This window comes from Anthonomus grandis, chromosome 22, assembly GCF_022605725.1.
Source record: "Anthonomus grandis grandis chromosome 22, icAntGran1.3, whole genome shotgun sequence".
Classification (NCBI taxonomy): Eukaryota; Metazoa; Arthropoda; class Insecta; order Coleoptera; family Curculionidae; genus Anthonomus; species Anthonomus grandis.
Window position 1 is genome coordinate 23,425,693 of NC_065567.1, and position 11,420 is coordinate 23,437,112.

The window sequence follows — 11,420 nt, forward strand, 5'->3', positions numbered from 1 at the left end:
ATTTAACAGCAAAATAAGATAATGATAAGAGCTCATAGATCGAATAAGCGCCTGGAAGTTTATCATTTTAGTATGCAAATATTAAATATAATGGGCAATATAAACATTAATGCTTCGAGTTAGAAGAAAAGCAAAGTTCATAGCATTTTGCCTTTATAGCTATTAAATACCATACGTCGCTATAATTCCTGTTAAAATGATATTCCATATCCCACTTAATATTAAGTTACCCCAATAAAGGATGAGAGCTGAAAGCAGTAGGAGAGTAAGAGGCGGTAATTGCCGTTTTCAGCTTAATGTAAGTTAAGATCAAATATCTGGTGATTGGCATTGTTATATACCGTTAGTTTAGTAAACAACCCTCTCTTAGTCACTGAAAATACCTACACGTAAGTAATGTTATGCTAGTGCGACAATTAGTTTTCTTAGACTTTGATTTATAACATTAAATAACTCGGTTCGTATTCCACATGTGGGTTTTAAGATGTAACTAATTAATTCACATCTGAATAATATATTGCAAATATAATACTATTGTATGATATTGCACATATGTGGCACTTTTACATTTTTAATATTAGTGTATTTATTTAAATTATTAAATTGGTATATATATATATATAGAGTAATTTTACGGTAAATAAATTGTTATATTGCAAATTTAATTTTTTATGCATATGCATCATAATAATTTTTTTTATGAATAAATAAACATGCAGATGAAGGTTTAAAGCCTTCCCTTTTTTTTTAAATATTCAAAAATAATTTAATAAATTTGTTTTATTATTCATTTGAGGATACCGTCAGTTAAATGTCTTGAACAGACCTCCCATCGCCATTTCAATGCGTATTAATTTACGCGATTTATTTTATAGAAAGTCTATAAAATTTTAATTGATTTTTCAATCGCCTGTGCAAATAATAAATTGTTTTTGCCAAAATGAAATTTGGAGTATAATGTTATTTAGTCAAATGCTCTCTAGTATTAATTTATTTTTAATTAAACCAGTGCAAAATAATGATAAAATATTGACACCAGCTGCATTCAAAATCTATAATAATCTATTGAAATCTCTGCGGTTTGATTTTATGAAGAGTTTTTACGTATTTTGTTGGGAAATTTGGATTTCATTCAGCTAAAAAAACTTTTTTACATCAGATTCACATAAAGAAATTATTAACAATGAAAAGCAACCATTGAATATGAAGAGCATAAGCATAACAAGTGTCAAAATAATAATTCTTCAGAGTGGCATCAAAGAAGCGCGTACATACATACATGCATATCAATGCCTTCACGAGGTAAAATTCCAATTAATTTTGTTAACTACCGAGCTTTTGTTGAAGTTCTGCTTGCGGGCTATATTGCTCTAAAATTAATGGGATTTTACTTTTTTAATTGATAATTCAGTGGTGTTATTGTGAGCCTGAAAAACGGAGAGTTGAATAGGGCCTGCCAACCCGAACTGAAGGGTTTATTATTTGTTATTTGTTCAGTTACCAGTTCGACTAACCTCTTTTTTTTGGATTATTTTTGAGTTAGATCACTTATATTTTTTTTACTGTGAAAAAGGCTGTTTTTCATCATGGTTTTACACCTATGATTTATTTTAAAAAAATTATTTGCTAAATAACTCATTTTTTTTTTTACCGTCTTGTAGAATTTATTTAAAAAATTGTAATTTTCTTAAAAGAAAAAATAATCTAAGAATTAAATGTCCAATTAATTTTATAAGAAAGAAAATGTATTTTATATATTTTTTTTTAAGAAATTATTTTTTTTACTGCAATAAAGGCTGTTTTTCATTATGGTTTTGACCTATGATTTATTTTTAAAAATTAATTACTAAATAACTCACTTTTTTCACCGTCTTGTAGAGTTTATTTAAAGAATTTGTTAGTTCTAGTGATTTTTTTAAAAGGAAAAATAATCTAAGAATTAAATGTCCAATTAATTTTATAAGAAAGAAAATGTACTTTTATTTTTTTCAAGAAATTTAAATGAAATGCTGTTTTTCTTCATGGTTTTGACCTATGATTTAATTTAAAAATTATTTACTAAATAACTCACTTTTTTCACCGTCTTGTAGAAATTAATTTAAAAAACTTGTTAATTCTAGTGATTTTTTTAAAAGGAAAAATAATCTAAGAATTAAACGTCGAATTAATTTTATATCTGTACCAAAATCGCTTTTTTTCTCAGCAACCTGTAATTTTTTTAAATGGGTTCTTGAGAATATCTATACAATAATAATAAAATTAATATAATAAATATAATTTTTGAGCATTCATCAAACAAAACAGAAATTAAATCATTTATTCAAAAAATTATAATTGTTTTTTTTTGGCTTTGTATCGAGCACATTTAGACACTTAAAATTACTTATTTTACGAATTTTTCAATATGCGCCTTGACCAGTTTTTAAGCATTTTATAAATTTTTAAATAAAAATCTCGTTTTTACGATTTTTAAATGCAAAAATTTCTTTTTTTTTCACAATAAAAAAATTATTTTAGATTTAATTTTTGAAACACATCTCGTGAGAGTATGGTCACAAAAATGAAATATTCAATGGACAAAGCTAAATTCTAATAAATCTACTTGTTACCAGATTTTGTTGTTTTTTTTTTGAAAATTGTTTTGCTTTAAAATGCTCTTATTTTGGTGACTGCAGTATTATCATCAGCAAAAGTTGTAAATTTACCATTAATATGAAATTTTAGCAAGCCTTCAAAATACATTAAAAAGAACTCTCCCTATGGTGACCCAGAATGACCCATTCTTATTTACTTAACGTTTTGGAGTCACATTTATTTATTTATTTATTTATTTTACTAAAGATTCTCTAGAACGGCACCATTGGTACCTTTTAATTTTTGAAACCCGTATTAACAAGTACTTAAAATTCTATTTCTTCCTAAAACAAGATCCAACCTTTTTTTATTATTTTTTTAAATTATTTTTAATTAAGTATGTAGCAAAGATGTAGGTCTAAAGTTTAAAGGTTCTGTGTAAGATCCTGTTTTGTGCAATGAGGTCACTATTGCAGTCTTCCAATTATCAAGAATAACTCCCAAATCAAATCAATGATTGATAGCATGGGAGTTACTTTTTATGGTAATTTCCTTAAAGTCGATCACCTCAGTATGAAATAATTCAAATGTTTCTGCTAGTTAAGAATTTTGTAAAAATATTATAGAATCATAATTTACTATAAACTTTACTTACTTCATTCTTTGCATTTGTAATTCTAGTTTTCTAAAATAGCTGTTTAGCTTTTTTTATTAATTGTTTACAAATTTTATCATATTTTTTGTAATAGCTTTAATATTAATAATTTTAAAAAAATCGAAATAGAATGCAAAAATCCTAAATTTTTTACCCTAACCTTAATACCGCTAGTTATCGGCGACTCCCGCATTTCAGAAAACGAGCATTAAAAACACATATTTAATTTTACATATTGAAAATGTAAATATTAAATTAAAAAAATGTCTATATGATTTTTTTTTGAAAAAAAAAATAAGTGAATTAATGTTCAGGTGGTATTTATGGCTATTCTAGGTAGTTAAAGCCATTTAATTTTTTTAACAGACATTTAATGATGGTCCTATTAATATTGATTTGCAAGTAGTTCAACTGCCTGGAAGATTTATTTCAACTGGTCTTTTTAAAGAAATATTTTTTAAATATTTGTATTTTTCTATATTGAGCACATAATTAGAAAACATTGTCCTCATAGACCCATTCCTAGCACAAAAATAAATTGCAAACAAAAGTGGTTTGTATGAAGATTTTGAAAAGAAATAAGATTTTTTTATTGGAATACACATAAATGCATCCAAAGTGTTTGTAAAACTTATCAGTGGGTCATAATACTTTAAATATAAAAATATATCGATAAACGAAGTGATATTTTCGGCAGATATAATTAGAGTAATTTAGTACTTTAAATGTGAAAGTGTATAAATAAACAAACTAAGGGTTTATATAAGTTACCAGTGGGTCATCATACTTTGAATATAAAAATGTATCGTGAAACATCCTAGCAATTTCTGCAGATGTAACTAGAATGATTTTATTATTAAAATATGAAAATGTGTGAATAAACAATGTAATAATGTATGACGGAAGCAAGTAGCGGTTTAATTGAAATTTCAGTTCAATTTAAATAGTTAATCATGAAACAAACTAGGGGTTTTTAAAAAAATTACTAGTAGATTGTGTTATGTATTGTTAAGTTTACATGCCCAAAGGTTAACATTGTAACACAATGGTATTTAAATTATAAAATGCACTAGCCTTTGGTGGCTTATGTATACACATAAAAAATTACTTTTCTTTTTTATTAAAAAATCAAATTCATTTTTAACACATAGATTACTTATTTGTAGGCTTAAGACAAAAATTTTAAGGAAATAAATTTTCTATATAGATTAATGTAGCACCATAACCACATAATATAAAAAATCACTTCTTTATAGTACATCATTTAAAAATGATAACTTGCAGTACTACCTAAATTTTTGCTAAATAATTTTTCAAAATATCATCCTCACATGCCTCTTTTGTATTTTGTAAAAATTGTTTAGCTATTTACACGATTTTTTTTAAACATACAATAAATCACAAAGAATTAATAAAAACGTTCTTAGCTTTCTTGGGCTGTATGTAATACAATAGAGATTTAATACCTAAATTTAAATTATTTAATTATGGTATATAAAATAATCTCCAAAAAAGCTGAGAGTACTTTTTATTAACCTTAATTTTCATGGATAAGAGCTCATTAATGTTTCGTAAACCATAAAATAGAATAGAAAATTAATTTTTCTGAGTAACATCTACTTCCTATCATTATCTATCATTACTTCCTAAAAAAAATATTTTTTTTAGTATTTCTTAATTTTTTTGATAATTTTTTTAAAAAAATCATGCCAAAAAGTTTGTTTTCATATTTTTTCAAGAGCTGTTAATTGCCTAAATAAATTTTAAATTTGTTTTTTTTTTCATTTCTTTAAAGTGATTCCCTGTAGCGGACTAAAATTTACGATGATCTAATAAAGTCACTTTTATATTGTATATCTAATAAATTTAACTTTATTCTAAGGAATTGATAGGTTAAGAATAATGAATGCAAATTGCCTCCTAGAGCCCTAGAGTCAGTAGTTAATTAACAAATTAACAGCTGTGTAGAGCCGATGAAATTAAACGGCAAGGCAGTCTAAAGTTATTTAATTTACGAATTTTAATTAATTTTTCAAGTTACGATTTTAAAATTTTTTACCGGTAAAAAATTAATTGAACAAAGGGTTTATTTTTTTAGATGGCATAAAATGTGTTTCCCGGTATAAATCGAGGATACAGCCTGGGTTAAGAAACATAAAAGGTATATTTACGATTATACGCGCAAATGCACTCAAAACTCATTTTTTCTTTACGTTCATGTAGTTGAGTGCGTCATCAAAAGGGCGTAAATTTCGCATTTTAAAAGCGAAATATCGCATCTTGGCGTTAAAAGTCTCTAAGAGCAAACAGAGCCCGCGAAAAGTAGGGCTTTCGACGATTTTGATGTATTCAAGAGCACTTCAAGTGCCGCATCCGTCTCATGGCGCTTTATTTTGGTTTCAAAGAGCAGCAAAATGAAAAAACTGAATATTTTTCATTATTTTTAAAGCGGCCGCCGTTGCTGTTGGTTGACGGGATTGCTCTATAAATTTTTATTCGACTTAATTTTGCGACTTACACACGAAACGCATTTAAAACGAGTAAACCTTAGTGCCCGGTTACTTTTCACTCCCCTTTGACCTTTTTAAGCTTTTTCCCGCTTTTTTCTACTTAATTTATGTGCACATTTACCTTTTAATTATTGCAGCTTTTACACACATATACCGGGTGGCCTAGGACAAAGAGAACACTCTATAATTATTTGACTTTTTATGTAAATAAAACACATTAAATTTAGTACATGTGTATGATTAAATTGCCTTAATTTCTTAACTTTAAATGGGATAGACGGTTTGTTATTACATATTTTTATACCCCAATTTATATTTTTTGACACATAACATGAAAAAAAATTAATATGATAAATTGTTTTTATTAAGAAATTTTAATGGCGTAATGAGTATTATTTTCTATCGAAATATGTCAAAAAAATAGCATTTACATAACACATCTACAACCAAAAATCGACGGGTCCGAGCGTTTTCTCAAAAAATCATGTCTCTAATTTTTATCGAATTTATGCGAAACTTTAGGCGGTCACTGTATATACGTTCTTATAAAAATTTTCTTAAAAAGCCTAAATATGCATACACTATTACAAATTAACAATTAACTACCCAATCTAATTCTAAAGATTTAATTTAATTCGCGCAGTTGGATTAAATCGCTTTTTAATGTAACCTTCCCCTATATGTACCAGCATATATGAATAAGTTAAAAAAATAGCAAATATAAAGTATTTGATAAAAATTAAGATTAATGAGAAATATATTTTAAAAAACCTTAACTTTCCAGCATTTGATCAGTTCTGTAAAGGATGCAGCATTAGAGAAACAACGAATTGACAAAAGAATGTCATTAATAAAAGGTTTCATCGAATTAAAAAAAAACGATCTTTGGAATAGACTGATTTTGTATTTAAGTGTTTGATAAGTTAATCTAGAGCGAGCTTTGCTGATATGAACATCGTTATATACAGTGTGTTAGAAATTGGCTTTTGGATACTTCACCCACGTGTTGTAAATCCAATTTCATCGACAAAAAAGCGTCTAAATGGAGGTCGCACTCTTCACCCCTCTGAATGGGAACCATATCAAAATGTTATTTCTCGAATTTTTACTAGTTCACTGAAACTCATTTTTCTATCACGTTCATGCCCTCCACGTGCATAAAAATGGTCTTATTTTAAATGTAAATAAATATACCAGCTTTTAAAATTAGCAATTTTACTAAGAAATTACTCAAAATAATAAACGAAAAAATAGATGAAAAATTTGTGCATTTTTTTAGTTATTATGCTTTACCTGAAAAACCAGGCCCTTAACAAAGCTTTTTTTTTTCTAATTTGTGCGCAATAAGATATGCTAATAAATAAACATCAAATTATTATCGCCACTTACCATAATAGTTTACGTAAATACAATAAAATAAAATCACTATTCTAGGCAATTGTACTAATTACTTTTTTTAAGCAACAAAAATAATTATCTAAAAAAACACAGGCAATTGAACTTTTTTTTAAAATGTTTGGACAATTAAAGCAAACAAATCTTTTAGTCCTCGTACTTAAGCAACTTTTACTTGCATTATTAGAGAAAAAATATGACGGCAATTAACGTTTCCAGGCAGTTATAGTAGTTTTTGTTTTTTTCTAAGCAGTTGTGGTACTTTTCCAGGCAATTTTAGTCATTTTTTTTCATGTAATTAAACTAATGAACTTTATACCCCCTGTTTTAAGCAATAAGTAATAATTGTTTTTTATTGGATTTTTAGAGGGTAAATTGTAGGGAAGTTTTCTAGGTACTTTAAATAATATTTGTTTACTTCCAGGCAGTTGTGTACTTTTTAAACAATTGTGTGTACAATTCAAATCACTTTTCTAGGCAATTATAGTCATTTATTTTTTAGGCAATAAAAGAAATTATTTGGAAAAAAAAATTTGAGGCAACTGAACTTTTTTTTTTGTTAATTTTTAGGCAATTAAATAAAAAAAAAACTTTTAGTCCCTTTTACTTAAGCTACTTTAATTTTAATTCTTAGAGAAAAAATTTAAGGAAAAATGAGGTTTTTAGGCAGTTATCGTACTTTCTGTTTTTTTGTCTGGCAATTGAGGTACTTCAGGTAAAGTCATTTATTCTTTAGGCAATTTTAGGCAAAACTCATTATCTTGAGAAACATTTCCAGGTATTTGAACTATTTTTTATTAATATTTAGACAATTAAAGCAAAAAAACAATGTCAACCTTTAATTTAATTTCCAGAAGATTTTTAATTAAAAAAAATTTGTATTTTTACTCTACAATAATCTAGAAACTTAAAAAAAAAACAAAAAAGAAACTTCTAGAATTTTTTTTTCGTTTTTTGGGTTTGTGCTTGGCACATTTAGCCACGTGTTCCATTATAGCAACTCTCTCATAATAAAACCGGTTGCTAATATAGTATTTAAAAAATTATACTATTGGGTAGTATGACATTGTATTTTCATTGTATCTAATAAATAGAGTAAACATTTTTAAAGAGAGAATTTTAGAAAATTAATGTTTCCAGAAAGTCTTGTTTTCTTCCAAGTAGCTGCTTTTCTTGACAATTTAAGTCAATTTTTATAATTTTTTCAGATATTTAGCGAAAAAAAATATTTCTGCTTCCCTATATTTAAGCAACTATTATTTTAATTGTCTGGAGAGTGAATTTTCAAAGGAAAATTGAAGTTTGCATAGAAAAAATTAGAGACGGCGTTTTTAAATTTATATTATCTGAACCAGTAGTACTCGATTTAATACTATAGAAATTTTTCAAAATATAAGCAAATGCAACTTTTGAGAAGGTGAACTTAATAAAGGAATATTAACATTAAGTTGATTAGCATACCTAGTATCAACAATGTAGCTTAGCGTATTTCGATTCATACTGACCGAGATAGACCTAATAAAGTAATTATTAAATTCTTAATGGCATTTAGACGAAATAGACTCAGGTGGCTCTGACTGAACTAATATTTAAATAATTTAGTTTTTTCCAAAATCTGATTTTAATATAGAGTTAAGGTATGATTTTTTTTTGACACACAGCTGTATTAATAAAGTTTCTTATATTTTTATACTCAAGCCAATATATGATATCCATATGTAGCCCTCATGCTTATTTCTGACATACTGTAGCGCCATCTATGCTTAAAAAAAACTGAATCATCGGCATTATTTATATTTATTTTATCCCCTTATAAAAATCATAAATAGTAGATGGCGATAAGAGCCTCAAAATCAATGAGCAGAAAAGCCCTCTCCAACTAAAGCGACATCTCTCGGGTGTTTTGTATCTAAAATCGAAATTCGATTTAGGAGTTTCCTTGAACTCAGATCCAAAGGGAAACTTTAATTCTATATCGAGGTTGCTAACAGAGGGCGCCCACAGTACGTTATACAAACCTTAAGACTAGGTTTAATATAATAATGTTGCTCCTGGAAAACTGATAAGAATCTTTTTCAGTAAAAATTCTTCGAAGTCACAACACAGTTTTCACAACAGTGAAAATAACTAACTAAGGGAAAACGTTACACTTTTACCGTTTGGCCTTAAGACAACAATTAAATTAAAACTTTACTGTTCTTGCTTTTCCACAAACGGAGTTTTCCCGGGATAAGAGACTAATTAAATAACATATGTGAAAATGTAATAAAGGTTCATAGTTCGGAGCAAACCCTAAAATGTTACACCGGAATGCTTAAGGCATTTAGTAATATTTGAACAGGGGGATTATTTAAAATGAGCGGCATAATTTAATTGGACGCGATCCACGTTTTCATACTCTAAAACAATCAAAAATAAATTGGATTTTAAAGGAGGTCAAACTAAGTTTTAATATTGATTAAATAAAGGATTCTCCCCGGAAAACTTTACATTTAGGTCCTTATATTATAATCTAATTAAAACTTGGGGTGGTTTTACTTTTTGTGCAAACATCCGCACAAATTAGGTTTTCTAGAAGATTGGAATAATTTAAGTTTTTAAAATATCATTATTTTAAAAAAACTTTTGAAGTGTCATTTAGTTTTACTAAAGCTCGCCTCAATCTAGTTATAAATTAATTCAGATTTTATAATTAATTAAGGTTAAATAACATTTGTCGAATGTCGAGCATATCAAATAGTGTGCAATTTGTCACTCACTCAGCAGTTTTTTTATAACAAAAATAACCAATTGGTTGGTTATTTTTTACCGTCAAATGCTCACGAATAGCCTAAAAGTGTGGGGGCGCAGCACCGCCCTACAGTGGACCAAATATAACAGAAGAAAATTAAATTTCCGATTAGGAAACTCTTATGGAAGGAAAGCTTGAATTTAAAAAAAAACATTATAAAATATCAAGAATTGATCTTGGATATTCCATAAATAATGATCAAACTTTAATATTTTTGGATTGTTTTCAGAGAATATAATATTGGTGAAATATATTCTGAAATTCGAAGTGGTCGTTTTCTAAAACTTCAAATAAAAACTGTGCCTGAAAATATAAAAAAGACTCTTAAATATAAAAAATAAAGTAGGTTTAAAGGATAGAAGAATGCAATTAAAGTCATAAAAAATTACTGCTAAAAGTTTGAATAGAAATAAAGGATATCTTGAAAAAATTGAAGCAAAAATTATACTTAAATATACCATTAAAAAAAATTATTTTTATATCAGAATCCCGGAAAATGGAAATGGAAAATTCTTCGACGCCTTCAAAAGTGTGAAAAATAAAATACTTTATCAAATACCTGGAATAAAACTGAAAATTCTGTCAAATGTCTAAAATATATAAAAAATTATTTAAAATCCCCTGTCATATCCATTTAAGTTATGCATTTATTTTAAGAAAAAATAATATTCTGCCTATCTGTATCTTAAAGGATCGTAACAAAATAAAGAAACTTTGAAATAAACACTATCGAACAAAATTTTCCATAACATTGGCAAACCGTCCGGATTTTAACAACATAAAAGTGGAAAACTCAAACCAAGAAATTAAAGAGGTTTTAAAAATAAAATACTTGGGCATCATCATGGATAGACATCTGAAATGGGAAAATCAGGTAGAAAAACTAACATCATATATTAGAAAAATAAATTATAAATTTTATGTCTTAAGAAACATTTTAAATAAAAACCTTTTGTTTTCTGTATATAAATCTCTTGTAGAATCCTTATTAAGTATTCTTGTATGGGGTGGTATGTATAAGAGCACATTGAGTTCATTGAATTTTGTACAAAATTATTTACTTAAAGTAATTTATAGAAAAAATAGGCTTTACCCTACGAGGTTGTTATATTCTAAGCCTATTTTTGATGTACGGTCTTTATACATCTTGGAGATAAGTGTTTTTGTATATAAAAATTGTGAATTGAAAAATTATGTAAATCATAGGTATAAAATAAAACCAATAATTTTATTGAATTACCTAAAAGTAATACTAATGCAAATTTGATATTTGTTAATAATTTTGGACCCAAAATAAATAATCTTATTCCCCTTGAAATAAAAAATTGCCAAAAAATTGATGTTTTTAGGAAAAAATGTCGATCATATATTTTTGAAAACATAAAAAGTTTTGAAAAACTCTTTTAGATGTGAGTTTAAATTTGATAATTCTTATAATTTTATTTTATTAATTTTTATAGGATAACAGTACTACACATATAGGTGTTAAGTCTTC